The sequence below is a fragment of the Protopterus annectens genome, chromosome 17.part0 (assembly GCF_019279795.1).
Source record: "Protopterus annectens isolate FY-2018-M chromosome 17.part0, PAN1.0, whole genome shotgun sequence".
NCBI classification, from domain to species: domain Eukaryota; kingdom Metazoa; phylum Chordata; order Ceratodontiformes; family Protopteridae; genus Protopterus; species Protopterus annectens.
The window spans coordinates 820,074,587-820,102,030 of NC_056751.1; the positions used below are offsets into that span (position 1 = coordinate 820,074,587).

General features: G+C 41.1%; 1 protein-coding gene across 4 annotated transcripts in view; it reads left to right on the forward strand.

Annotated features, from left to right (window-relative positions):
* AMPD3 (adenosine monophosphate deaminase 3) overlaps nucleotides 1-27,444 on the forward strand; it is a 740,405-nt gene that overhangs the window by 606,725 nt on the left and 106,236 nt on the right. The window lies entirely within an intron of this gene.

The following is a 27,444-nucleotide window of genomic DNA, read 5'->3' on the forward strand; positions in this document are numbered from 1 at the left end:
AAAGTGGATAACATCAACAGGTCTACTAACTTGGAGTGAAGGGAAGTGTAAAGGGTAGTACACAGGTCAACATTGTAGGAGCCAGATAGTACATGATATACACACACATACACACACACACACACACACACACACACACACACACACACACACACACACACACACAGATACACACACACACACACACACACACACACACACACACACACACTTGCCAGTACTGGGATTAAAACTCCTGCCTATCTAGGTAGTCTTACTACAGTACTACAGTACTATGCAGTTATGTCTACTAAGCTGGAGTGAAAGGAAGTGTAAAGGGTAGTACACAGGTCAAAAATGGCATGAAGCAGATAGTACATGATTCACACACACATACACACCTGCCAGTATTTGGATTAGAACTCCTGCCTATCTAGGTATGTCTACTATAGTATTACACAGTTACTGCACATGCTACAGAGCTTACTGAATTTTCATATGGCCAAAGCTGCTGATAACTGCATAGCTGTAGTAAAGTATTACAGGTGGCAGACAGTCTGCCTTCTGTTCCACCCATACATCATCATGCCAGTTCTTCCTGGCTTACACTTCAATTAGCATTATGGCTTGGCACTTCACCAGGTTAGTGTATCGTGAAGTGTGGCACACCTGTGAGCCATCAGCAGTACTCGTTCATTACAGATGTCACCCAATACTTACTAGTTATGTCCACCACTTCTGGCATGTTTGAAGGGTGGTTATCTGTGCTTTCACCCATTAACCTGGTGCACATGTCCATTCTGGGGCACTGTAGTAACTGCCGCATGTACACAGACATCCCTCCTCTCTAAACTCCAAACACTCAGACCTGTGAGGGTTACCCATATATCACCCAATGTGGACATATGCACTCTCCAGCAAGGACTGGACTAGCAGGTCAAGAGGATAAGATCGACACCGTGCACCACACCATGTGGAACACATAGCTTACCATAACACCCACTTTGACATCCATGACATACAGTGAAAAACCACACACCTACCTTCCCAGAGGCACTCAATGGACATCTACCCAAACAGCACAGACCAGCAAGAGAGACACCCACTCAGACGCCACAATATGGCACATGCTAAGGGACATATATTTAACCTACACAGTGTACCCCCAACCTAAGCTCCTAAGGCTAACCACCTTGCACAATACAGTGATCATGGGTAACTCAATACTGTACTAAATTGGATCGCACTCACTAGGTTAAATATGGAGCAGGTAACAGCCAAATATCAATCACATGCCAGCATCTAACACATGACACAGCTAGTCATGTCACTCCACAACTACGAGTATCACTCTGTAGCTTTGTGGTTGTGAATGACTTGGGACACACCTCCCTGAACTACATGACAGGAGACATGGTTGAACTCTCTGAATATGCAGTCCAGGCAGGTGTGACAGTAGCCCTGGGCAGTATACTGCTGTCACCCATAGTGATGCTGCAGTACTATCAACAGATGGTTGACTGCAACATTGGATCCAGGACCTCTCTGCTTGCAATGGCATGATTGACAGAACCCAGTGACTTGCTATGGATGTCCTATATCTGTCACCGCTAGGTTGCCAGGTACGCATGTCTATCATAATATTGAATGCTGACAACATCAAATGCTAAAACATCGAAATCAAAACAGCGAAAACTGATAATGCAGAGATGTGAAAATATCGAAAACTTTTAATTGGAAAGATCATAGTTGGCCACACTGCAGTTTAATATGTTTTCAAACAGCACACTACACTCATAAATCCAACCTCTAACTTTGTCCTACATTTAAACACATAAGACATGAATTATACCTATGATACATTATAAAGGAGAGTATTATTAAGAAATGTTAATCACTTGCATTCATAATGTATATAAAAGTAAATGTCACCTAATATACTCGTACATTTATTTATTTATTTATTTATTGTCATTTGTTAACCGGGTTAGTCCAACTGGGCTTTTGGCCCACTTTCAGTGGAGACCCAAGGAGAAAAGCTCCAGAAAATTTCATAATAGTACATTGATTGCATGCAGAAGTATAGTGCTAACATAGTTGAAGGATTTACAAAGCTGTTAATAATAACAAAGTTGAATACAAACAATAACAAAGTTGAGTATAGAAGAGAATAATTACAAAGCTGTTAATACATAAAATACATACATGAAGTTCTATCATCAAAACATTTTTTTTTCTTCTTCTTCAGAATGGTGTGTAGCAAAGTGTGAGACAGGAGTGGGAGACTAGGTGGGTTTATGACAAGAGTAAGTCTTGGAGTTAAGTAGACAAGTTTTTAGTTCATTTTTAAACTGGGTGTAGTGTGTAATGGGTCATAGGCTAAGGGGGAGTTTGTTCCAGGCATTGGTGATAGTATGTTTATAGAGTATTTTCCCAATAGATTTGTTTGGTTGATATATGTCTATTGGTTTGATGTACGGAGGGTCCGGGATGGAGTATAGGTGGAGACTAAGGGTGAGAGAGATGGACAGAAAGAGGGTTTGTAGAGAATATAGTGTATTATTTGAAATTGAGGTAGAAGCAGTTGTTGGGGGAGTTCTAGCCATCGGATAGAGTTTAATGCAGTACAATGGTGTGTGCTGTATGGTGAGTTAGTGATGAATCTAGCTATTTTGTGATAGGTTTGTTGTACTTTATTCAGGGTGGTGACTTGTATGTTGGTGAGAATGGGGGCGGCATAAAGGAGGGAGGGGAGGAGTAGTGCCTGTCCAAGTGTCAGTCTAGCCTCTGGGGTGAGAATTTATTTTGTTTCGATAAAGTAGACCTAGTTTTTGATGTGTTTTCCTTATGCATTGTAGTAAGTGGAGGTTGAATTGAAGTTTGTCATCTACTATGACTCCAAGTAGTTTTGTATGGGTATCAGGTTGAATAGTTGTGTTGTTTGAGGAGTTGATGGAAAATGATGATTTATGATGGGCAAGATATCGGGGAAGTAAGAGCAGGAGCTTAGTCTTTTTTGGGTTTAGAATCAATTGGTTGTCAGATAGCTATTGCTCAGTGGAAAGGAAGGCTTGTTGGGTAAGGTATGGAGCTTGGAGATGTTGTTTGAGATAGATTTAAGTGTTGAGTCATCAGCATATTGTATGAGGGAAGACTCTTTGCAGGAGGTAGACAAGTCATTGGTGAATACATTAAACAGGAGGGGATCTAGGATGGAGCCGTGGGGTACACCAGTGGGGGTAGGAAGGAAGGGGGAGATGGATGAGAGCCATGTGATGGATTGTTGCTTTCTGGTTAGGTAGCTGGTGAACCATGCTAGGGAGGATGTGGATAGTTGTAGGTTTCAGAGTTTGGATAATAGTAAAAAAATGAGAAATAGTATCAAAAGCCTTTGAGAGGTCGAGGAAGAGACAAGAGGCAAGCTTATTGTTATCCATTGCCTCTGCAATAGTGTGAGTGAAGAAAACGAGGGCAGTGGTAGTACTGTGGTTGGGATGAAATCCATGTTGGGTGGGGGGTGAGTAGGTTGCGTTTGATGAGGTGGTTAAGAAGCTGTGTGTGAATAAATTTTTCTAGTATCTTAGGGGGGGGGTAGAATGGCAATGGGTCGGTAGTTTGTGGGGTCAGTTCAGTTCCTTCCTTTGTGTAATGGTATAGTGAAGGAAGATTTCCACAGAGTAGATACAGTTGATTCAAGAATTGATCTGTTTATTAGTACAGAGACAGAGTAGGCAATAGAGTCAGCAGCAAGTTTAAGGAAGGTAGGTGGTAGTTTGTCTGTGGAGGCAGAGCAGGGTTTGAGCTTAAGAAGTAAAGTTTTAATATAAGAGGTAGAAATGGGCTGAAGGGACAACTGAGTTGAGGTCTGAGTGTTGGGTGCTGTAGGTTGTGAAGTTAAGTTTGGCTCAGTGGGTATGAGATTCTGGATGGTATCAATAAAATGTTTGCTTAGGAGGGTAGCGGTTTCTTCAGGAGATGAATCTGGGTAAGGGTAGGGGTTAGATGGTCTGCCTGGATAGAGGATTTTGTTCAGGGTAGACCAGTATTTACGAGGATTAGATGAGTAGCTTAGCTGTGCAAAGGTGTAGTAGGATTTTTTATCTAATGTAGTATGTTTTTTTGATAGGTTTCTTAGTTGTCTATATTTGTTGCTATCCAGTCATACATGTTCATATGACTGGAGAGCAACATGGCCGCAACTGCGTATCCCGACGTCCCGGGCATTATAGGTAGAGTATTTACCTGTGTAATGTCCCAAAAAAAGGAATGACATGCTATTGGTTGATGGCTACTTGTACAATCTAGAGAGAATCTCTAAGCATAGACGTTACTGGTGCTGTAAGTTAAAACATGTGAAAAAATGTAGAGGTAGAGCCATAACAGAACAGGTAGTGGAAGGCGAGCGTTTGCTGAAATCTGTAGGTCATGTACATGCTTCTGACATAGGTTTAGTGGAAAAGTATAGAGCGTGTCATGATCTGAAAGAGACTGCCAGATGTAATTCAACTAGAGCAGCATTAGTAGTAGACGATATTGTAGCAGGGACATCTGTGCAAAATTTAACGTCATTGCCTTTGTGTCGCTCCATGTTGCAGCAGGTGCATAGGGTGAGACGTGGTATAGTCTCAGGAAATGTAGAATGCAGAATGTCATGAGCAGTAGGTCAGAGTACACCGTTATGGAATATCTGAATGCAATTGCTATGCTGATAAGAGTTTGAAGTACTGGTTGCAGCGGTAACATGTACAACGTTATACATTTCCTTTAGTTTAATATAGGTTTAGGCATTCAGTTGTTAGGTTTATATATTAAACATTGAGGTTATTATTTGTGTAGTGTGTGGCTTGATTAGTTTCATTGTCAAGGGTGTTTATTTTCTATCACTAAGGTTTTCTTTTAAGTAGTACTGGTATGCAGTCTGCCAACTGTTGCTGTTCGGAGTTCCTGTTTTCGATGTTATCAGCTTTCGACGTTATCAGTTTTCACTGTTTTGATTTCAGTGTTTTAGCATTCGATGTTGTCAGCATTCGATGTTATGATATACATGCGCCAGGTACTGGCTACGTGTCTTGCCACCCCTGTGGTGTCTTATTAGGTTCATACTAGGCTATCTGCCCTAGGGCATTTATAAGCCTAGCCAGAGTTGTGTGGCTTTCACCACCCCTTAGGTTGAAGAATACTATACCCATTAGTTTGCCGTGCCTCTGTCCAGCAGTGATACAGAGATGATCCCGGGGTAAACCTACGATCTCCCATCCACTGGTCAAGATTCCTCTTGAACAGAGCCAGCGAGGTGCTCTGTCTCACATAGACCGGGATTCTGTTCCACAGCATAGGGAGTCTCTGGGTGATGAATCTGTCCCTCCAGCATGTCCTATTTATATCCGTGGTGAGGTTTAAGTCTCTTGCTCTTGTGGCTCTGGTGGATTTGGATTTTTTGAGGTGGAGCATGTCCATTAATTCCGGGTTGGACATGGCCTTGTATGTCAGGCACAGGTCATCTCTGAGCAGACGGTATGCGACTGAATAGAGCTGGAGTTTCTTCAGTCGGGCAGCATATGGCATATTTTGAGCCTATTTATCCTTTTGGTGAGGAACTTTTGGGGTCTTTCCAATTGCTGCAGGTGTCGGGTAAGATACATTCCGAATGGGGCATTGTACTCAATCATTGGTCTGATAAGTGAAGAGTACAGGGGAACAATGACCTCCCTTGATCTGGATGTGAATCCCTTCATAATCAGGTGGGCAATGTAGAAGGTCCTCCTAACCACTTTGGCAATGTGAGTGTCAAAAGAAAGGTTACTGTCAACTTGGGTCCCCAGGTCCCTGATAACCTCTTCTGTGCTTAATGGATTGCCACCTATGTGGTAACTTGGGGTTACCTTGTTTTTACCAAAGGGTATGACTATACATATTTAGGCGTTTAGCTTAAGGCCATGGCTCTGGCACCAGTTATCCGTTTCTATGAGACCTCTCTGAAGGATATCTGTGTCTGATGGATTTTCAACTATGGCGCCCAGTTTGCAGTCATCTGCAAACTTTGTCAGCCACAATCCTCCTATGTTTGCCTGCACTTCTGAAAAGTAGATGCCGAACAAGAGGGGGCCCAGGACTGAGCCCTGTGGGACACCGCTTGTGACCGGCTTGGAGTCTGACATGGCACCAGCAACTCTAACACTGTGGGTTCTGTCCTTGAGCCAGTTTGCAACCCATCTTGTGACATATGGGTTTACATTTAAGCTGGTGAGCTTTTCTATGATACCCGAGTGGGGTATTGTGTTGAAAGCTTTTGCAAGGTCAAGGTAGTCTGTGTGAACTGCCTTACCCTCATCAATGGCCTTGGTGACTGTTTCAAAAAAGTCGACCAAGTTCAAGAGGCATGATCTGCCCTTGACAAAGCCGAATTGGGTAGGATCCAATGTCTGTAGGTCCCCTATGTCTTTATTTATGAGTTCCATTATGATCCTCTCCATAGCTTTGCAGACCAGGCTTGTTAAGCTTCTGGGGCGGTAATTACCAGGGTCCGTAGAAGCACCGCCTTTGTGGAGTGGGACCACAGTTGCTGTACGCCACTCTTTGGGTACGTATCCTGTGGTAAGGCTAAGATTAAACAGCAGCCTTATGTGTGGGTTTAGTTCCTCATTGAGTTCGTGTAGCACACAGCCAGGGACACCATCCGGTCCCACTGATGCTGTGTTTTTAGCTTTAGAGAGAGCAGCTCTCACCTGGGCATTTGAGATGATTGGGAGGCTACACTCTTCTGGGATAGATATTTCTCCTTTTGGGGGAGGGAGGGGAGAAATTTTCACTGAACCTGTCTGCCAGTATGTTTGCAATGTCTGTGGGTTCAGTGATTTTTGTATCATTTTGGACTAATTCTGAGCATATCTGGGAGTTTCCACCCAGATTTCTAACATAGCTAAAGAAGGCCTTATGATTGTCTTTTGAGTCCTTGGCGATTTTTCTCACAAAGTTGGCCTTGGATGATTTTATGAGTGATCGTAGTTTTTTACTAGTATTGATCAGAGATGTCTTCCCTTTTAGGGATTTTGCTCTATCTTGTAGTAGCTTTCTCCTCTTGTTGTAAAGTTTGTTTATGGCTGGGGTCCACCAGATCGGGCGCTTGCCTTTGGTGGAAAGGGTCTTGATTTTATTTGGGATTGCTTGATCCATGCAATCCTGAAGGTGCTCGTAGAAAGCATTTGTAAGGGATTCAGCAGCATGGGTTGTGGTTTCCAATGGCTCAGGGGCCTTGAAGGATACCACACCAGTCTTAAGAAGTGTGAAGTTGGCTTTTGAGAAGTTCTTCACTGTGGTCTTTTGTTGGGGGTGGGGCGGGATGTGGATCTCCAGTGAGATTAGTTTATGGTCTGATCTCACCAATGAGGGATATACTTCCGTGTGGAGCATTTTGTCCCCATGTTTGTGATGATCAGGTCTAGTATATTTTCACCTCTTGTGGGAATGGTGACAAGTTGTTCCATAGCATTTGAGTTTATGAACTCCAGGAACCTTTGGGCTAGGGTATTGGGGCTTGAGTAATGTTCCCAGTCTATGTTTGGGTAGTTGAAGTCACCCAATATGATGGTGTTTGGAGAGACATTTATACTCTCCAGTGTCTTCAGGAAGGCTGTGTGGGGTTCCTGAGTTTGAGAGGGTGGCCTGTAACATGCTACAAACTGTAGAGCAGTTTTGCCTATGGTTAATTGCACCTGAATGGTCTCTGATGCTTCTTGAGTTGCCACCAGCCTGGAGGTGTGGGTATCCTTGATGAATATGGATACACCCCCTCCTTTTGTGGTACGGTCCGGGTTTTGGGGCCGGAACGCATGATGTGAGGTAAAACCTGATAGTGCCGGGGTGCTCTCAGGAGCCTTGAACCAGGTTTCAGTCACAGCACAGACATCGATGTTCTCCATACTGAGGAGGGCTTTGAGGGCGTGCATCTTGAGATTTAGACTTCTGGCATGGAGCAGCATTACCCTTAGTTTTTTTCCATTATTGTTTTCTAGGGCGGTGGGTTTAGAATTTGAGCCTTGTCTAAAAAAGGCACTATGAGGGTGGCAAGAGCCTTTGCCAATATCCGGAAACCCAGGGGTGACAGGTGCAAGCTGTCCCTTGCGAAGCAGCGTGGCTTGTCAAGCATGTCATTCCAGGCAGACAGACATTGGATCCCCTTAGAATGACACAAGAAATTAAGCCAATTATTAAAACTGATCATTTTGTTTCTGTATTGTGGCATCATTCTTGGTGAAGGTAGGATACTGCTCAGGGTCAGGGTCATACCAGCCTGGGCTACATAATCTGAGAGCTCCTTTATATCTCTTTTCATGTAGTCCAGGGAGGTACGTCTCAGGTCATTCACACCGGCATGGACAATGACTGAGTCATACTTGTACTTGCTGTTGAGTGACCTGAGTGCTTGTGTTATGTGGCGGATTCTAGCGCCCGACAGGCAGCTTACTGTGACCCTCTCCTTGTTCAGTCTGGTGAGTGGGACGTCAGTGTGTCTGACTATGGAGTCACCTATGATAAGTGTGTCTGGCATTGTGTTTGGCCTTAAGGGCTGTGACTGATTTGCACACTGACTTTGTGATCTATGTGTTGCTTGTGTTATGTCATGAGGTGGCAGTTGTTTGGGTGTCTGCTTTGGAGGCCTCTGCTGTTTTGGTAGATTTTTGATCAGTGCCTCCGAGTATGTCTTTGTGTGTTTATGTGTTTGATTTGTAGTTGTGATAGTTCTATGTGAGACTGGGTTTATGGTGTGTGTGGTTACCTTCTCCTCCTGTCTGGTTTTGCCAGTCCCGAGTTGAGAGAGCTCAGCCTCCAGTTTGGCTATATAGTTGCATCTCTCGCATGTATTTGTGTTTTGTGGGAGGAGGAGAGGGTTATCTGTGTACATGAGGCAATTGTAACATTGCCTCAATATTCCCAGATTCACCAGCTGAGCAGGAGAGAATGCTAGTAACTGGCCCTTTGACATGCTAGAAGAAATGAAAAAGTTTGCTGTGTAACTGAGTCAGAAAGGACCTATAGGGAAGTGGGTACTCAAGGGGGTTTTAAGCTAGTGAAGTACTTTGTATAATATAGAAGTGCTTTACCTGACTAAAAATGCTTTAGGAACAAGTGCTGAGCTTTACAGATAGAAAATAGACTGTTTAGATTACAAGTAGAGCAGTTCTAAGGGAAAAAATGAAGAGCAGACTTTACGGAGCCAGAAATAGTTTAACCTTGTTTAACCGGCGCTGCCCGATGGTGCTCTAGTGGCAACTCCGCGCTAAATGCAGAAAAGGCAATAAGTCAGTAGTACAGGCTAGCACACTTTAGTGGGCAGCCAAACAAATTAAACAGCAAACAAACACTTTTCGACTTGAATTAGACTAATTTCGACTAAAATGTACTTTTAAGTGCAGATAATAAAAAATGCAGTAAATAACTATGAAAACAGTTAAAGCTTGCTCTAGGTAAGCAGTAGAAGGTAAAACAAATTTAAAAAACAGCAGGATACTTAATCAGGAAAGCAGTCACTTTTTTTCAGTTCTCTGTAGCCAGGAAGACTCAACGGGACCACGTGGAGCTGTGTCTGAGCAATATGGCTTCAAAAAAATGCCAGAGGCAGATTTTAACCAGGGAACTTCAAAAGAGCTAGAAATGGTCCAAAATGACCAATTACTACAGCTTCTTGTGCTGAGGTCACTTCCCTCAAGGACAGGTAGGCTATTCAAGGCTCCCCACTCCCACTGGTGAGCTAAGAAACTTCCTTCTATCCAAGTAAGGCAATGGACAACACGGGAACTACAACACAGCCCAGGATACAGCAAGGCCTGTAAACTGGTCTAACTAGTTTAGGAGAGGCAGGAAAACAAGGAATATTTTTTGTTTTTGTTTTAAATAGAAACACACAGAAATGCAGAAAAGGCAATAAGTCAGTAGTACAGGCTAGCACACTTTAGTGGGCAGCCAAACAATTAAATTAAACAGCAAACAAACACTTTTCGACTTGAATTAGACTAATTTCGACTAAAATGTACTTTTAAGTGCAGATAATAAAAAATGCAGTAAATAACTATGAAAACAGTTAAAGCTTGCTCTAGGTAAGCAGTAGAAGGTAAAACAAATATAAAAAACAGCAGGATACTTAATCAGGAAAGCAGTCGCTTTTTTTCAGTTCTCTGTAGCCAGGAAGACTCAACAGGACCACGTGGAGCTGTGTCTGAGAAATATGGCTTCAAAAAAATGCCAGAGGCAGATTTTAACCAGGGAACTTCAAAAGAGCTAGAAATGGTCCAAAATGACCAAATGACCAAAATGATTAGGCAGTGTTCCTAATGTTATTACCACCATAACAGCTACACATGTATGCAATATGAGGGTCATGTTGTTCAACAGTGGACATCTAACTGTCAGGATGCAGTCACTCATAGCAGTTCTTGGAGTGGAGGGCACATGTCTGCTGTAATGGAGAGGTGGTTCAAAGCAACAGACAGCAGACCTGCAGTATCAGGCTATGACACATTCCACAGCTGTCAGCCCCCCAAACATGGATCACACCTCCACAGGTGGTGTTGTCTCCATATTCATTATGGATAGGAAAACCTCTGGACTAGTATCCCATCATAATGCATTGGAGATACTCCTGGTACAACTGCCTTGGGGTAATAGTGCAATCCAGGCCATAGCCTGCTATGGGTCCACAACTATGTCCCTAGATTGTCAATGCACATTCCTCAACACCCTGCCATCTCTGATGGTCCACTGCAACACTGAGTCTTCAACTATCCCTCCATCACCTGGGGAATGTAGCCAATTGCCAGTACTGTGGCCCAACACTTCTGGGATTCATCATTTCCATTGCCCTAGACCAGCTCATACTGACCCTTGGTAGGGGATGCAACAACCTTGACCTGTGTTGACCACTTAAATGTGGAACCATTACTCATTCCCAGATGTCAATCCCTGCATGGTGAGATTCACACAAGCTGTAATCAACGTAGAACTCAACATGTCAGCCACCCCCCCCCCACACACACACACAAACATAACCGCCTGGCATAAACTTCCCAAAGCAGATTTTGCAGCCATGAAAACAGGGGTTGATGTTTTCACTGCACCCATAGCAATGGGATGTAGCTGCATGACTGTGGTATCATACACATAGGCACTGTACAAACAAGTACATGAATGCATGCTACTAGCCAGAGCCAAAAGAACCAAGACACTGTCCTCCAAACACTGGGAGGCAATGTGAAGGTCCCCTGTCATTACTAAAGTGTACATCAGATGGAGGACACTGTTGCAGGGAAAGGTGGTATCCCATGACTGTTGAACTCCCTTATTAGCCTCAGACATAACTTTGGATCCCTCATGGAGTCCCCGACAGGCATCTACGGCAGTAGAGATGCAGCAGACACTGATGACAGTCACCACAGCCTTGATAATTACATCAACAACCTCCACAGCATTAAACACAAGTGCTACGAGTTACTGCACAAAGCTAATACCTATCCTGAGACAACAGATATTTGCCACAGTCTTGGCAACACATTCAGTGCCAGCTTTACCCCTCTTTCCCCCCACAAGTGAAGTGCTGAGTGAATGTGTTCTCACATGCTGTATTCCATTACCGTTCTAGGCTTCTATGTGTCACCAGGATGTGGGCCTGCAGCAAGGCCACAGGGTATGGCAGTGTGGTGACACATCCACCATGTCATAGGCAGGGTACAGTATGTGCATGGTAATTCCCGGTCTGTAACACAGTGATTGCATATGCCTCACAGATTGTAGGGCTGAGGGTTGATGTACAACATCTGTTGTAGAATGGAGAATTGTACATGTTCTGGTTTGGACACACCTCCAATTGCTAATAACCAAAGCCACAGGGGATATTCATCAACCAAACACACACATGCACACACACACACACACACACACACACACACACACACACATTTGCCAGTACTGAGATCCATAGGTTCATTGCTTCATAGGTGTGTAGTAGGTGAATGGGCCTGAAGGCTCTACAAAACTAGCCAAAGGGAATACCTTGGCATCAGTCCACATGACAATAGTCCCCAGTGTGGCTCAGGTGTATAGTCACTGGAGTGGTCCACAGGGGTGGGTATTGTATTCACCATCCACTCACCCAGGTTTCTGTTGTGGGTGGCCAGTGATGTGCATTGCTTCCCATGTATGTGATCTATATTCCATAACATGGACAGTGTCTGGGTTGTGCACATGTCCCACATGCATGTTCTTTGACATGTGGAAATGTGCTTGAGGTCTGTGGGGTATGTTGTGTGGACAGATTGGTATCTTCTGATGTAGTATTCCTGACCATATGTGGTGAGACCTGGCTATGTAACTGAGGTAGTGATTGCACCTACTTTGACAGTATGATACAGCTATTCAGTGGAGTTATTGGTGTCTGTCCATACAGAGCATGTGTATAAGGCATGGTTTTCTCTTTGTGGTATATGTTTGCAGAATCTACAGTTGTTGCAGGTGTCCAGTGAGGAACATGGCAAAAGGGCCACTGTACACATTGATTGGGCTACTGAGGGAATGGAACAGGGTGCCATGTCCTGTTACTTGTTGGATAACACACACTCACTCAGGAGATGTAATACATCAAAGTACTTTCTGATGCCAGTGGCACTGTTGTGGTCAAGAGGCATGTAGTCCACTGCAATCACACCATGGGTGCTATCTGTGAGGCAATATGCAGAGGAACTACTGATGTAGTAGTTGTTGCCTAGCCAAGTGTGCTTGTGTATGATACGTGGGTGGAGAGTGGTCTCTGAGAAATAGAAAGGTTGCCTATATTGTTCACTAATCCATACTGTCACATTTAGGGCTATGGATTGTCTACACCAACATCTATGGTGTTTGTCAACTGTTGGCCTTGTAATGTGGACATTGTGACATATACTAGGTCCTCAACATAATAATTTAGCAACCCCCCCCCCAATGGATCCTGTTATTACACAGTCACACCAACCCCCACACAGGATACTGATGACACACACACACGCACACACACTTGCCAGTACTGAGTTTCAAACCCCTACCTAGCTATGTATTGCTACTACAGTGTACCACATTTATTACATGTGCCATGGAGCTTATAAGATGGATGTTGTTCCAAGGTACTTCTAAAGTGAGGAACATCACCAGCCCTTGTAAATAATGGCATTGGGTGATGTAGTTGGTGGGAGATTCCAAAAAATATTTTACCCTACACACACACACATTTACCAGGGGTGAGGTTCAAACCTCTATCTAGCTATCTTTTCAGACCATTATGTTATGCATTTACCACATGTATCACTGACCTTACATGGTTTAGGGTTGCCAACAGGTACTTCTAAGGTTGATGATATCTGCAGGACTGCTAAAGTCAGGCAATGAGAAGTGTACTGGGTGTAAATGGGGCCAAAATCTTTGAGGTATGGACAACCTCTGTGATGTTTGTCAACTGTACAGTTATGTACACACAAACACTTAGCAGGGATGAGATTCAAACCCATACCTATGTAGTTATTGCTGTTATAGTGTATCACATTTATCACACATGCCACAGAGCTTATGGAATGGATGCTGTCCCAAGGTACTTCTAAGGTGAGGAACATCACCACCTCTTGTAAATACTGGCATTGGGTGATTTAGTGGGGTAGAGATTCCACTACACACATCTAAGTTGGATGATATCTGCAGGACTGCTAAAGTCAGGCGCTGAGATGTGAACTGGGTGTAAATGGGGCCAAATTCTTTGAGGTATAGACATACATATGTGTGTATATATATATATATATATATATATATATATATATATATATATATATATATATATATATATATATATATATATATATATATATACACAAACACTTGCCAGAGATGAGATTCAAACCCATACCTAGTTAATTGCTACTACATTGTTCCGCATTTATCACACACCCCATGGGGCTTACATGTTGGAGAGCTCTACAAAGGTATCTTTGAAGGTGAGTGACATCAGCAGCAGTGCTAAAGGAGGGGTAAGGAAAGTGTTGCAAGTGTGAATAACCCCAAAATCAAGTCTCTACAAGGATACACACATTCGCTCACAATTACAAAGTTGCCATGATCACGACTGGAACACCTACAAACTAGTTTGCTACACTATAGTATTATGCAGTTATTACAAGTACCACGGAGCTTATATGTTGGAGAGTTGTCCACAGGTATCATCTTTGAAGGTGAGTGACATCAGCAGCAGTGCTAAAAGAGGGGTAAGGGAAGTGTCGTAAATCAGGTCTCTACAAAGATACACACACTCTCTCACACAAGCACACACATTTTAACAGTTACCAGGACCAGGATTAGAACTCCTACCTAATTAGTTTGCTATATTACAGTATTACACAGTTATCGCAAGCGCCATGGAGCATACAGAGCTACAAGCTGCCCAAAGGGTTATTTCAGGGTGACTGACATCGGCAGGTGTGCTAAAGTAAGGCAATGGGAAGTGTAATGAGTGTGAATGGCCTCAAACACATTCATCTAGAAACACACACACACACACACACACACACACACACACACACACACACACACACACAACTTTACATTTGACAGGACTGAGATTACAACTGCTACATGGAAACCTATTTGTACTGTAGTGTTACAGTTATCCCAAGCACCACTGAGACTATAGGGCTGAGGGCTAACTAAAGGTATTTCTACAGTGAACGACATCAGCACATCATGTGATATAGGCGAATAGGATGTGTAGTGGGTGGGAGAAGCCTCATAATGGGATTCTCTCTTTCACTGTCTGTCTCTTCCTCACGTCTGTGTGTGTGTATGCCTGATATATTATATTATGTTGGCCTTAGATATGTGTGAGTATTCCTATCCAGTGTGTGTGTGTGTGTGTGTGTGTGTGTGTGTGTGTGTGTGTGTGTGTGTGTGTGTGTGAAGTATCAATGGTGTACAATTTGGTGTGTGTGCACAGACATCTGCGAATAACCGATATCTGTAGTCCACTGTGTTGGGAGGTATGGGCTTCAATTCTCTAAGTGTAGGAGCATGCCCGGTATGACCTTCTATACTGAGTATGTGAATCCATTCCAGGGAGGGTTGGAATCCAGTTTAAGGGTTTTGTGCGCTACAGCTACACCTAGCAGACTGTTTTTGCAGGATATGTGTAGATAGGTTGCCATTATGGAGACACAATGGGCTTAACATATGGGGGATACTGTAACTAATGCTGTCTGTGCTGCTTGTGTGACATGTTTGGTTGTAGTATAGATTTCCTGAAATATGTACTGTTTTACACTGTGATGTGCCATGTCATCAACTACTGATGGTTATCATTAATTTTTCTCAGTTATTTACCGGGAAATACAAGATGAATGAAGCTGTGACCAATATCCTGAGGCATACAGACTATACATTCTAGTACACACCTGCCATTGTGGAGGGGAAGCTACAGACAATACACTGCTGGTTCTGTGTAAATGGTCCAGCACCTTGTTAGTATGCTGGCTGGAGATCCCCTCCTTGTGCTTTTCTCAACTTCACGGAATGGCCATATCCTGCTGGGGCCATACCTCTCAATTGTACAGATACACCCAGGTTATCCAGAGGCAGGACTCATATATCTGGTCAGTTTACCTTCAGTAGTTTTGTGGCTATTCATTCATGGGTTTGCAGTCAGGAGTAGTATGGGCAGACATTATAGTTTTGGACTTCACACACTCCATGACATCCATGCGTCTGCACCCCCTCCCCCTGTTATTCTCTCCTCCACCTAACATTATGTAAGCAGTATCTTAGAGGTATCCCTATAGTTGGGTCTTTATCCCAGTAGTATTTATGGCCTGATCCACAGTCCTTGCCGTAGGACATGGGGAGACATGCTACTGGCATTTGTCAACATGGCCTTGCATTTGTTTTCTGTTTACTGTGTTAGGTTGTTAGTTGGGACCCCTTGACATTCCGTACATTGGCATTATGGGTGAGGCATGGGCCTTTGCCAGAAGACTGTAGGCCATTTGAGAGTGCTGCAGGCCATCTGTTACTGCATTTCTACATGAGATTGGGGGGTGCACACCTGCAGACTTTAACATTTGAAATGACTGTGCTGCTATTTTGGTTACTCTGTTGGCTTCCATTGTATATTGTATTGTGACCTATCATGCAGACAGGAGGCATATCAGTAGAGTACACGTTAGATCTTAATGGCATATATTTCAATTTCAGACTTCTTACCTTTCAGAACTAGAATGCAACTGTCGGACCAGTTGTAGTATGTCAGTGTAGGTCTGGTGGGGGGCAGTTCACCATTGCCATCATTTGGGGGCCTTAGCCCGGCCTTTCTTCATGGTCATCTACACCTGTCCTGCTGGGTGAGGCTGGTGGTGGGTATGTGACTCTCATTGACATCCATGTGTGTGTGTGTGACCTAGTGACACCCACAGTTCTTTGGGCCATTACATGTACTACAGTGGGGGTTGTCACCTTGTGTAGTGCTGCCTAGTATGTTGACATCAGTATTTGTTATGAATTGCCTGCTGTCCCATATAGCTGTCTGCTGCTGTCCCGTTCAGCCACCCAATTCCCTTGAATGCTTGCATCCTTATCATACATATAAGTATGAGAACATACTACTCCATTCAGTAACTGATAGGAAGAGTGACTTACCTTGTTGCTGGGCCAGTATTGAGGACAGTACTGGAGGGTTGACTATGTTGGATGGACATAGTACACTCCCTATACATGGTAAAGCTTAGGTAGTGTCATGTTTGGCATCCCTTTTACTGTATGTGCAGTCGGAGAGAGTCATCAGTCCCTGGGTCCCTACAGTCTCAGTGTGTGTGCTATGCGTTGCCTCTTTGCCAAGGCCTGGGCATAATGTGCACACCTCCTTCTGCCTACAGGGGCAGGCTTAGGTTGTTCATCCTCCGAGTCCCTCTGTGTCTGAGGTGGCCTTGGCAATGGTGCGGGGCTGTGTGGCCCTGCCCCATGCTTTTCCTGCTGCAGCTGTTACTGCAGGATCATATTGTGTAGCATGGCACATACTATGAACATTTGTGTACATGTAGCTGGATGGTACTGCAAGGCTCCACCGGATATGTCAAGGCAGCGGAACCATGACTTGAGCATCCCAACCACATGCTCTACAATGATCCTGGTTTGTGCGTGTGCCTCATTATGGTGTTCTTGTTCAGGTGTGTGTGCATTTCTGATGGGTGTTATCAGCCATGGCTCCAGTGCATAGCCAGCATCCTCCACTAGATAGCCATATGGGATGTCCCCCCTTGCAAATGCCTGATACAGCTGTGAGTAATGCCAGATGTGATGTGGGAGTTGTGATAGCTTCCAGGTCTACCAGCACACACATTCATGATAATGGCCTGGGCATCGCACATGACCTGGCAGTTGATGGAGGGGAAGCCCTTGCGTTTTATGTAGACCCTGCCCCGCTTGCCAGGTGGTGCTTTGATGTGTATGTGCATAGAGTCTATAGCACCAACTACCTCAGGGTATTCTGCTATATGGTGGAAGAGACGCATATGTCTGGTCAGCACCTCACTGGCGGTGGAGAAATACATGTGCTCATTGGCATGTTGTGTCATGGTATCCAGGAACTGGTGGAGTACCCTGGATGCTGATGCCTGTGAGACCCCCATGATATCCCCAGTTGGTCTTTGGAAGGTACCTGTGGCTAGTATTCGTAAGCCTAGACATACCTTGGTATCCACTGGGATGGGTTCCCCTCTATTAGCTCTGTGTGTAAGGCATAGCCGGCGCAGCTCAACGATTTGCTGTAAAATGTCCCTGTCCACCTTATAGTGCTCCACTATCTCCAGCTCATGTAGGCCCTGGTAGGTTACCCTGGGTCTGTACACTCTTCTCCTCCTTCTCACTGTGGGTCGGTTGTCAACATTCTCCTCCTCACCACTCTCAGTCTCTAGCACATATTGATGGAGTAAAGCAGCAGCAGCCTTGAACATTTTTAGTTAGTTTTGCCAGTTAAAAATCCCCTGTCTGTGTACACCAGCTGTGTAGAGTTTGTGGGGAAAACCAGTCTGTAGGGTGTTTGCATAGTTTATATTAGTGTGCTGGGCTTCTGCATGTGTAATTGACTGATTCTGATACATTCCACCTGCCAGCTGTGCTAGTTCTCCTTGATTGCCTTCCTAGTGCTGTTTCCCCTTCCCAGTTCCTCCCTATTTAAGCCCAGAGGTGCACCACACATACCCAGTGCTCATATGTAAACAGTGCTGCCATTTCCTCTTTTTTTTTTTTCTTTTTTCTTTTGGTTTAAATCCCGGTAGGCTATATACACAGTGCTCAGGCACATCTGACACACCCCCTTCTTTAGCTGTGCTTAGCTAACGGCAAACACGGGCCACAGAGCTCCAGTGAGCTTACAGCAAGCATGACACACCCCCTTATGAAGTCATTCATCTTTTGTACTTGCACTGTTGTATTGCTGCACCTACATGGTTAGGTACAAGCTGACACTTTTGTGATTCAGTATAACTCCCCTCATTTGCATACCCCAGTGTGTAAGTCCTTAGATACTGCACTTAGACAGACCCTTTCCCCTTGACAACCAACGCTCCCTGGTATTGTTTACATTCTGCATGCTATTGACTGTAATAGCAAAATGCAAGATAATCTTAAAATTGACTTTTCTCGTTTTTTTTTTTTTTTTATTTTCAGCATGATCCCATTTGCGCGCCGCTGCCCTAAGCTTAAATGGCTGTGATCGGCCAAAAAAAAAAGTTACATTTTAAAAAAAAATAAACATTTATTAATGCCAATGGCCTTACATTTGGCCATTGGCATGTGTGTGACTGTAATACATGCTTTCTATGAGCTGTCCGGCCTCTGTTTGCTCAGATGCAGAAAAGTATTCAGTTACTAACTGAATGCATTTCTGCTCTGACACTTGCACGAAGTCCGGCCAGCTTCATGGATCGCAAAATCACCTCATTTGCATGTTATTTACCAGAAAATGAGGTGATTTGCATCCCGTATGGCTTTCCGTACTGGAACAGTGTAGGGCCGCTCATGCACGTGCAAACAACACGTTCCTGGATCACTCGGTGGCCATTTTCCATGCAGGAGCTTCTACACTGTTCCTGCATGGAAACCGTCTGTTTTTGAATCACGGAGATCATTTTTTTTGACATCACAAAACCATGATGTCAAAACCCCATCTTATATAATGATACTATTCTCTGGTTTCATTCCTTTGGACTGTGTTATTGCCAGAATACCTGCAACCAAAATTATAGGAAACAGAATTTATTATATAAAACCATAATGTGATAACCTCATCCTATAATATAAGCGTATCACACTAAGAGTGGATTCTATCATATTCTTGTTATATCCTGACTTCTAATGCTATCAACCTGAAATGAAACAAAAAACTGAAACATTAAAGTACTAATGAATCAGACCACAACATACCTAAATAACCAGAAAACAAACTATGCTTGAACTAAAATTAAAATGTTCCTATTATTATATTTTTTGTAAACAATACATATAAGACATAATTGGATACCAAAGGTATATTTGTTATATATTTCATATATGCTCAATCTATTATTTATCATTCTCTGTAATATATTCCTCTGTGTATAAGTCAAACTATCCACTAAAGAGCTATCAATCATAAATATATATACAAATCCCTATGTATGCACATAAGACAAATACAAACATCCACTTTAAGTAAATAGGATATCAGTATGAATGAAAAGGAATGATACCTCTAACTCTTTATGTTAAGAAATATAAACAAAACTTGTGTGTGTGTGTGTATATATATATATATATATATATATATATATATATATATATATATATATATATATATATATATATAAAGAGAGAGAGAGAGACTTCTGTCCTTATATCAAGGACTGTATCAGCCTAACAATATACATACTTTAGTATTATTTTTTTATTCTCTATAATTACCCATAAGTATTAAGCAACACTTAAAAACTGCATTTTCTGTAGTCCATAAACACAAATATAAGTATATAATAGTATATTATTGTGCATTATATAAGTCACATATCAGTGTATAATTTCAATTTATACAAGAATGTATTACCCTGCAGCTTTGTTTCTTTTTACTGTATGCGTTAATTACTATGCATATTTTAAGTTTCATTTACTATTTTTAAAATCATATAAAACTTATTTTAATGATGTGAAGCTTCTAAAAAGAACACGTTGCGTATGTAAGACACCAAATCTTAACTGACAAGACAATAAGTACAAAACACTGTAGAACTAAAAAGAAAACGGACTCCTTGCACCAGCAAACACCAAGGCAATGAAAAATCTTAACGCAATTTTATTCAAATGATCAGCGTTTTCGCCACCAACAAGTGTAGCTTCTTCAGAGATGAATGTAAAAATAAACAACTAAACTCAAGCACGCTCAGAATAAATAACCACAGTTAAAGGAAATGACATCACATATCAATTCCTAACATGTTCTTAATTAAATTCAAAATAAAAACATTAAAAATTGTGCCACCTAAATACTGTCAATGGCACTAAATGTTAAAACATATAAAATATATAGACAAGTATATATATTTTAAAGGGTAGTGAAACTGATTCCATATATATAAAGAGGGACTAATAAGTTCACAAAACAATTAAAAAAACTGACATCAATGTGTCCAGATAGAGTGTGATAAATCAGAGGGGAAAGTAATTGTCTGTTATTATTAGACTTAACATGAATTAAAACCAAGGGCTTTACAACTGTTTACAATAAGTTACAACAAGTGCTTAACGTACTAATAGGTAATATTACCTAAATAACTTCTAAGTCTCAATATTGATGAAATATTACAATTTTCGTTAAGCCCTGGATAACAAAAAGCGTTAGTTCTCAACTGCCATTCTAACTCCCGTGTTTCAAGAATAAGAGATAGGGCCCCCCCTAATGTTAGGTGTCACTTGATCAATGGCCATGAAAGAAAAACCATGGCCTGGAAAACTGTCCACGTGCTTTGCTAAAGCATTGGTGTCTATTTTTTTCTTTATAGCATACATATGTTCGTAAACACGATCGCGCAATCTGCGATCGGTCTTGCCTATATAGAAAGAGGGGCAGCACTCACAGAAGGCCACGTACACTATGGATTTACTCTCACAGTTAAGTGGGTATTTAATAGTGTACTTCCTGTCTCTAATTCTGTGAGTCTGTCCCGTCTTGACTTTATGGCACCAGTTGCAAAATCCGCACGTGGACATACCTGTTCTTTTATTGAACTCTTTGCTTAACAGATCTCTTTGCAAGAGTTCTTATTATGCCTTTTAAAAGTAAACTTAGGTAGACAACCTAATCTCTCTGTCAAGGAAGGGTTACTCAGGATAAATTGCCAATTCTTCTTTATTATAGCCATAATCGCTCCTGAGTTGAAACTAAAGGTAGTGACATAGCTCAAGGTAAATTCACATCCTTTATTAGATTTAATATTACAAGGGTGTGTGTCAGTTGAATCATCAAGTTGGTCTACCATAACTAGTGACTGTGAATGAGAACTAGTTTGAACTTGGTGTAAAATGGGTTTAAAAAAACCCCCTAACCTCTTAGTGAGTATCTCAGAAGTAAGTTCGTCAATCAATTTTCTCGGGTAGCCTCTGTTGGAAAACATAGTAGCAAGCAATTCACATTCACTCTGGAAATCAGCCAACGTACTGCACATTCTCCCTGCTCTAACCAGTTGACCCTTTACAATTTATAACTTTACAGCGTTTGACTTGCGTGATGAACTAGTTGAACTGTTAGCCCTTGGCTACACCTTTGTCCCTAGTAGGACGAGTGATATCCCAAAAGAGATTCTGCAGTTAAAATGTTTTGTCCGTAAACTTAATTTGAAGTTGCTTTTTAACAACAGTGCGGACATTACTCAGGATTCTTTAAAGTTACCTAGTGTGTTCAATCCGCCCCTCCATCCTTCCCTCCAGTTATTTGAGAGGGTTTGTGAGGTTGACTTCAGGCATTTGTCTGACGAGCAGCATCTAAGGGCCGGACTTTCTAGTTATAACATCACGAAAGAACAGGCATTTCTCCTTGATGACCTTTGCCGTCACCCTGTCAGGCTAGTTAAACCAGACAAGGGAGGCGGGTTGGTCATCTTTGATAATTCTATGTATTTGGAGAAAATGTTGTCTGTTTTAGACACTCCGGCTTACACTGAAGCTTCCATCAATGAAGTAAACCGTTCCCATAGTATGATGAGAGGTGTTTTCCGTGATTTGTATTTAAGTGGTATGTTAGACCTTGACACTTATAATTACATAGATATTACTTTGCCAAAACTCCCTGTTATGTTTGGCATTCCTAAGGTCCATAAGGACATCCACAATCCACCTATGAGGGCCTTAGTTGATGGAAGATGTTCAATGACTTACCCTAGTGCCAAATTGGTGGATAAGATTCTTTCTAAATATTTGAAACACCTACCTAGTGTATGTAAGGACTCCTGGTCTTTTTTGGAAAGTATCAACGATTGGACGTTCGACTGTGAGAACAATTTTCTCACCATCGACGTCGTTGATTTATATACTTCCATTCCTCACCAGGAAGCCCTGGAATGGTTGGCCCTCTTATTAGGTGACTTTGGAGCCTCTAGAAGAGAAATTGATTTAGTCACCCAACTTTTGGATATTGTTCTATCTTGCAACTATTTTTTGTTTGACAAAAAACTTTTTCTGCAGAAAAAAGGTGTAGCCATGGGTTCACCCTGCGGAGCATCCGTAGCTAACTTCTTTATGGGGTATTGGGAAAAGAATTTTCTTTTCTCTTCATCGGATATGATGGCCCCCATTAAATTTTATACGAGGTACCTCGATGATATTTTTATCTTATTTCGGGGTAGCTATATTGAAGCACATAACTTTGTTGATCTATTAAACAGTACAACTGACTTTTTGCGTTTCACATTCAGGTTTTCTGAGATAGATATTGATTACCTTGATGTGAAATTACGTAAGGAGTGTGACATGAATGTTTATGCTTCAACTGTATATAGAAAGCCTACGTACTGCAATTCTTTCCTGCACTTTTCAAGCCAGCACCCCTTTAAACAAAAGAGGGCCATTGTAAAGGGTCAACTGGTTAGAGCAGGGAGAATGTGCAGTACGTTGGCTGATTTCCAGAGTGAATGTGAATTGCTTGCTAATATGTTTTCCAACAGAGGCTACCCGAGAAAATTGATTGACTAACTTACTTCTGAGGTACTCACTAAGAGGTTAGGGGGTTTTTTTAAACCCATTTTACACCAAGTTCAAACTAGTTCTCATTCACAGTCACTAGTTATGGTAGACCAACTTGATGATTCAACTGACACACACCCTTGTAATATTAAATCTAATAAAGGATGTGAATTTACCTTGAGCTATGTCACTACCTTTAGTTTCAACTCAGGAGCGATTATGGCTATAATAAAGAAGAATTGGCAATTTATCCTGAGTAACCCTTCCTTGACAGAGAGATTAGGTTGTCTACCTAAGTTTACTTTTAAAAGGAATAATAACCTTAAAGAACTCTTGCAAAGAGATCTGTTAAGCAAAGAGTTCAATAAAAGAACAGGTATGTCCACGTGCGGATTTTGCAACTGGTGCCATAAAGTCAAGACGGGACAGACTCACAGAATTAGAGACAGGAAGTACACTATTAAATACCCACTTAACTGTGAGAGTAAATCCATAGTGTACGTGGCCTTCTGTGAGTGCTGCCCCTCTTTCTATATAGGCAAGACCGATCGCAGATTGCGCGATCGTGTTTACGAACATATGTATGCTATAAAGAAAAAAATAGACACCAATGCTTTAGCAAAGCACGTGGACAGTTTTCCAGGCCATGGTTTTTCTTTCATGGCCATTGATCAAGTGACACCTAACATTAGGGGGGGCCCTATCTCTCTTATTCTTGAAACACGGGAGTTAGAATGGCAGTTGAGAACTAACGCTTTTTGTTATCCAGGGCTTAACGAAAATTGTAATATTTCATCAATATTGAGACTTAGAAGTTATTTAAGGTAATATTACCTATTAGTACGTTAAGCACTTGTTGTAACTTATTGTAAACAGTTGTAAAGCCCTTGGTTTTAATTCATGTTAAGTCTAATAATAACAGACAATTACTTTCCCCTCTGATTTATCACACTCTATCTGGACACATTGATGTCAGTTTTTTTAATTGTTGTGATTTGTGAACTTATTAGTCCCTCTTTATATATATGGAATCAGTTTCACTACCCTTTAAAATATATATACTTGTCTATATATTTTATATGTTTTAACATTTAGTGCCATTGACAGTATTTAGGTGGCACAATTTTTAATGTTTTTATTTTGAATTTAATTAAGAACATGTTAGGAATTGATATGTGATGTCATTTCCTTTAACTGTGGTTATTTATTCTGAGCGTGCTTGAGTTTAGTTGTTTATTTTTACACTCATCTCTGAAGAAGCTACACTTGTTGGTGGCGAAAACGCTGATTATTTGAATAAAATTGCGTTAAGATTTTCCATTGCCTTGGTGTTTGCTGGTGCAAGGAGTCCGTTTTCTTTTTAGTTCTTTTTAGTAGACAATAAGTACAGTAAAGTCAGTGCAGTTGAAATATATTGAAACATGCATTCCCATACTGTCAAATATACATTTACTTCAGCCTTTACAAAAAATGAAGAAGCTTTTTATGAGTTTCATTTAGACCTAATAATCTTTTTTTTTTATTTATTAACATTAACACTATAATGTTCACCTTGTTTAATTTAGGCTTCTTCTGTGCCTCTTTGACCTTGTGGAAGTATGTCCTGTTTCAAAGATGTTTAAAGGTCAAAGAGTTCTTTCTGACGCTATAGCATGTCTATGATGTCATTGTGGGGCTTCTGTGAGTGAGAAACAGCTTGAGACTCATTCCACAGTTTGAAAAACATTTAAATATACCTCAGGCAGGAAAAACAATATTTAGCTTCACTTTTAAACTTGTAGAATGCTTGTGACCCCATCAGGTGAGCTGCTACAGTATAGAAGGCCATTTTAAATGGACTTTTACATGAAAAATCAACTGTAAAGCTGTTTCATGAAAAAGTATACATTTCTTTAACATCAGAATCCCTCAGAGAAGCAGGTTTACCATTCTATATAAGCCATGTATACTTTTTAAACAACTAAATACTCAGAGAGAGAGAGCGAGAGAGAGAGAAAATAACACACAGAGAGAAAATAACACACAGATTCACACTAGACATATCACACAGTATTAAAATGTCATTGTTACAGAGTTTGTCCTTCCTTACATATTATCTAATATTTACATATTATTAGTAGAGAACTTATGTGTTATACCTTTAAATTACATTGTACAGTAATGAGACACTTTAAGTTGTTATTTGAATATGAATACTAATATTAACCTCAGAAGGACTATGGCTTTTGTTCATGTTATTCAACAATAACCCATATATAGGTCAGATTAAATGTGTAACTTTGTATTAAAATATTATCTATAAGATCAAATAAAAAAAGCTTTTACCTTGTTTCAGATGATACTTTTATTTAGAAGTTAATGAGAACAAGACTATATTAAGAACTTATCCAATATAAGTTCATTTGTGTCTAGGTTTTTTACATTTTCTTTTAAATTCCACCCATTTCTTGTGCCTTGTCTCTTTAAACTTGCTAGTGCCTGTGACGAAAGGAGGTACTGCCAGCAGAGCCTACCTGGAATTTTGTAAATAATTATATGTCATTTGTGAATATCGAAGTGATTTATGCAAGGTGCTTGTGTTACAAATGTATTACAACTGTATGTCATGTGTATATCAAACTGCTTTGTACAGACGTGTGTTGAAAAGGTATTTGTAAAGTGCTTATGTTTGAAATGTAACCACAGTGTGCCTACTGAAGAGAACAGAAATGTATGTGCACTATTGTAACTGTTTAAATGTGTATGTTTCAGCAGAAGAAACTGGAGGGTTAACCTCAGTCCACCAAACTTTAGAAAAATAGCTGAAATTAAAACACTTTATAGGCTGGGCCATAAAGATGCTATCTCACAGGTTTCAAGGCAGCCAGAGATACAAAGTCTGTACTAGGAAGCTTTCTGTACTGTCATTGCGGTAAACTAATCACTACTCTGAAAGTGTGGAAAGTGCAGTGGTTTTATTACTTCTAGCATCTGCCAAAGATCTGTGTAAAAGCTCTTGTGTCTGTATTTTTATGGGTAGATGCTAAATGCCACCAGCTATCAACAATGGGAGTTTTGCCTGGGAACTAGAAGTCAGATGACCAGAAATGATGTCATTATGCAAGCTATCCAAGCAGTAATATTTTACATATTATTTTGAGAAGTCTCTTAAAGTGAGACAGACCTTTCTGTATTCTGTCTTGGACCTGACAACAAGAAAAAACATTCACCACATCATCTTCCTTGCTTTATTAAGTAAGTTATTAGGGAATAGTATAATTCTTTTAGTTTCAGTCAGGAATATAGTGAAGCTTAGTTTAGATTTTATTTTCCTTTATTTGTTTGAGACACCAACACTGTTATCACTAAAGGGCATTTTAATTTATTTTTAAAAGGATTTACCTTCATACCCAGGGTAAAAACTAACTTGGTGAATTTATAAGTTGATTTTAAATTATTTATTAAACAAAAAAATTTAGAATAATTTTTTTATGGACAAGAAAGAAAGGATTAATCACAACAGATTAACCAAGAGGAGCACCTTCAACCCCCCCCCCATTACACCCCCAGCTGAGGAATTTTGAAGTGGTGGTAGAAAAAGAATTAAGGGAACAGCTTAAACATAACAAAGTGACGCCCAATCTAACTAATGAGGAAAAGAACATTTTATATGATTTTAAGGAAAATAAAAATCTTAGCAGCATGAACCTTGATAAGGGTGGGGGGGTTGTTTTAATGGATCATATCAGTTATGAAGGTAAAATGTTTGATCTGCTTAGTGACGATGAGAAATATGCAAGAGTTTCTTTAAACAAAGTCAATATTACCCACAAAAAAATCTATGCATCTTAATGACCTTTTGGTAGAGGGGCTCATAGACATTGAGAATTATAATTTTTTAAACGTTGACAAACCTAGAGTCCCCTCTATTTTTGGCATACCTAAGGTCCACAAAAACATTACTGACCCACCCCTTAGGCCTATTGTTTCAGCGGAAGGATCAGTAACTGCAACCCTGGCAAAATATATAGATAAATATTTAAAGAACACAGAACTTAAGAATGTTAATATTCTCAAGGATTCTTTGGATTTTTTAAGACGTATAGATAACATACAACATTCCAACACAAGTATTTTTATTACCTTTGACGTAGTTGATTTGTTTACTTGTATTCCACACGATGTGGGGCTTGGTTAGTTTGAGGAATTTTTAGCTGATTGTGGGGACATTCC